The sequence below is a fragment of the Notamacropus eugenii genome, chromosome 1, assembly GCF_028372415.1.
Source record: "Notamacropus eugenii isolate mMacEug1 chromosome 1, mMacEug1.pri_v2, whole genome shotgun sequence".
Taxonomy (NCBI): domain Eukaryota; kingdom Metazoa; phylum Chordata; class Mammalia; order Diprotodontia; family Macropodidae; genus Notamacropus; species Notamacropus eugenii.
The window spans coordinates 340286495-340290405 of record NC_092872.1 but is presented as its reverse complement, the minus strand read 5'-3'; the positions used below and the strand labels follow the sequence as shown (position 1 = coordinate 340290405).

At 39.5% G+C, this 3911-nt stretch overlaps 1 pseudogene; it reads left to right on the top strand.

The window, feature by feature from the left end:
• The first annotated feature begins 404 nt into the window (after positions 1–404).
• Positions 405–2295, top strand: LOC140525731 (large ribosomal subunit protein eL20 pseudogene; annotated as a pseudogene).
• Positions 2296–3911: the final 1616 nt, after the last annotated feature.

Genomic DNA, 3911 nt, shown 5'->3' with positions numbered 1-3911 from the left:
ATTTCCCCTAGGCTGCTAGGGGGCACAGAGGATATCATGTTGGGCTTGGAGTCAAGATCTAAATTCAGATATAGCTTCAGATATTTATGATCTATGTGATCCTGGGCAAGTCACTTAACCTCTGTTTGCCTCATCTGTAAAATGGGCATAATAATATCACCTACCAGGCTGGGTTGTTGTGAGGATCAAATGAGATCATATTTGTAAAGTGCTTAGCACAATGCCTGGTACATAGTAGGCACTATATAAATGTTTATTCCCTTCCTGTTCTTTGACAGGTGGCAGGGATTATTATCATTCAAACTTGTGGTTCTAGAAAGGACCTCATATCTGAATCATGAACAGTTTATAAGGAAAAAAGTATGAGAAAGAGCAGTGATAGAAACTGGACTCTCTCTCCAGTTCATAAAGCCAAGGGGAGTCACTAGAGCTAACAGTGGCAGAATTAGGGATTCTTCCTCTATGGCGCCAGTCTCCATTTTTTCCAAAACCTAGAACATTGCTTTTGTGAGTTGGTGGGAAATGAGACGGCAGCACCATGAAGGCCTCAAGCATTCTGAAAGCATACAGGTGGTTGGACACTGCCTGCCTACTCCCAAGAGTCCAGTGCCACCTTTTTATTGGATGCAGATCTTTGCTCCTAATCATTGTAGCAAAGTTCTAATTCTGGTATTTCGTTTCTCGGCAGAAAAAGATGAAGAAGTCTTCTGGAGAAATTGTATACTATGGACAGGTCTTTGAAAAGTCCCTTCTTAGGGTGAAAGTCTTCAGAATCTGGTTTGCACTATGATTCCAGGATGGGATCCACAACATGTACAGGGAGCACAGGAACCTGACCGCTGCTGGTGCTGTCACTCAGTGCTACCAGGATATGGGAGCCCATCACCATGCCCAGGCCCACTCCATCCAGATCATGAAAGTGGAAGAAATTCCTGCCAGCAAGTGCTGCCAGTCCACAATCAAGCAGTTTCATGACTTCAAAATCAAGTTCCCTATGCCCCAGAGAGTTCTGCATCTCCAGCATAAACTATGTTTTCCCACCAAGAGGCCCAACACCTTCTTCTAAGTGCAAAGACAAGGAAGCATCTGTTTTATTTGATCTGTTTAAATAAATTTCTCAACTGAAAAAAAACAAACCTAGAACACTGCTGGTCTGCAGCAGTCTCAGCCTCTATCCCCTTCAGTGTCAGTTTGTAGCTACAATAATACTAGTGGCCACCATAGTAACAGTACTATCAGTCTCTATCTGATTCATGGAAACTCACCTGGACCAACCCTATATACCATCCTATATACAGCAGGAGCAGCACTATTTCCCTATCGTCTCTCTGTGTCCTAGAGAAGATGGAAGAGTCTAATTTCAAAGTGCCTTACTGACTCTTGTTTTTTCTGGGGCTCTCTGGTCTCCACATTAATGCACTGGCTAAGATTCTGAAGTACCAACTACATGTGGAGAATTTTTAATTCAATCATACAAACTTAGCATCTCATGAAGTGTTTGCTAAGTATGTAATGGTAGGTGCTTGGAGGACATTAGCAGTGGAGACCTTTAGAAAGTAACCCCCACTTCTACTCAAGCCTGGAGTAGGTTTTCCAAGGAATTGTTCTGTGATGCTGCATATTCAGAAGGAGATCTGACTCCGTCTTAACTGAGAGACTGCTAAACTGACATTGCCTATATACCTGTGCAAGGAGCAGAAATTTAGGGAAGGTATTGCACAGAGGCAAAAAAGAGCTTTTTTATGGCAAACTGGAGATATCCCAGGGGCCATAAAAATGAGTCATGTCCCCTTAATTCCCATAGCTTGAAACCCTAGAGATTGCTTAGAAAGCAGTCCTTCAACCCTTTCAGATTGTTTATTTGAACTGGGGTTTTATCTTTCTCCCAAGTTGAAGAGCTCATTTGCTTTTGTTTATTCTTTGATCCATTCTAATCTGTATAACTTTCCCAATTTTGTTTACTGCTTACTTTGATAAAGAGGTTTACTAGCTATGATGCGTCTTTTGTGTAACTAGCCTTTTAATGGAAATTGCAAGCTAAGTGTTACCCTCCCCTTAGAGTGATGAAGAAAGTACCTTTTATTCTTAACACCTGGTAATTCTTAGACTAAAAATATTTGACGTGTGACAGACAGAAATAATTCTAGCTGGAAACCAGGGATAGGCAAATAAAGGAAAGATTAGCCAGTCACAATAACACTGGATCTTGCCAGGCATTTCTTTGATTAGTAGCTCTCAGCCCATTCTCTTCAAAGGTGAAAATTTCACGTTGGAGATCTCAGATGATACATCTATTTTGCCACATACAAAGTGTATCTTTACACTGTACATGCACTACGTTACTTTTTTAAAAAATAATTAATTTATGTATTCACTTCCGTAAGATTTTGAGTTTTAAATTTTCTCTCCCTTCGTCTCCTCCTCCCTCCCCAAGATAGCATGCAGTCTGATATAGGAACTACTTATACATTCATATTAAAAATATTTTCACATTAGTCATGATGTAAAGAAAAATTTGAACTAATTGGAAGAACCATGAGAAAGAAGAAACAAAACAAAATAACAAAAGAAAAAGAGAGCAAATAGCATGTTTCCATCTGCATTCAGACTCCAAAGTTCTTTCTCTAGATGTGGATAGCATGTTCCATCATGAGTCTTTTAGAGTTATTTTAGTTGGTTGGTTGTTGTCATTCATTCTCGAAGAGGATGAAAATGACATCACTATGATAAAGTCAAGTTTCAATGTGTCCAGTTGTGGTTGATCAGACCAATATGAGCTCCAAATGCTCTACCACAGCAGACACTAATAGTCCATGTGAACATTTGAGGTGGCTACTCTAAATTTGTGCATCCTGCATTTCCTTCGAACTGTTTCAATTCTGCTTTGCTCATAGAGCACAGCATCTTCTCTAATGTGGGCATGCCATGCTGAGTAGTCCTGTACCAGTGTCTCTCATGTCACACAATCAATTCCAAAGTTCTTGAGAGAGACCTTGAGAGTGTCCTTGTATCAATTCTTCTGACCACCATGTGATCACTTGCCCTGTGTGAGTTCTCCAGAAAATAGTCTTTTTGACAAGTGTACCTTTTGCATTTGAACAATGTAGTCAGCCCATCAGAGCTGCACTCTCTGAAGCATAGTTTGAATGCTTGACAGTTTAGTTCAAGCAAGGACTTCAGTGTCTGGTACCTTATCCTGCCAGGTGATCATCAGACTCTTCCTAAAACACTTCAAATAGAAGTGATTCAGTTTCCTGGCATGGCACTGGTAGACTGTCCAGGTTTCACAGGTATACAACAAGGAGGTCAGCACAACAGCTCTGTAGACCTTCAGTTTGGTCTACTCTAACTAATAACTCTTCTTTAAGTCAATCATTGTACAATGTAGCTGTTACTGTGTACAATGGTGTCCTGTTTCTGCTCATTTCACTGAGCATCAGTTCATAGAAGTCTTTAGTGGTTTTTCTGAAGTCTGCTTCCTCATCATTTCTTATAGCCCAATAGTATTCCATTACCTTCATACATCACAACTTGTTCAGCCATTCCTCAATTGATAGACATCCCCTCAATTTCCAATTCTTTGCCACCATAAAAAGAGCTACTATAAATATTTTTGTACATGTGGGTCCTTTCCCCATTTTTATGATCTCTTTGGGATACAGACCTAGAAGTGATAATGCTGAGTCCAAGAGCATGCACTGTTTTATAGTCTTTTGGGCATCCACTACATACATATCACAAAAATGTCTTATTTTCACATTTTTTTTGCTTGACGTTTTTATTAACTTCTCACAACAAATAAAAATTAAAATTTAGAGGAAATTCACTCACATAGGTCAAAAACCATGCTCTCATTTGAAAAGAAATATAGAATTAAGAAATTATTAGCAATATTTTCTATCTTTTGACAC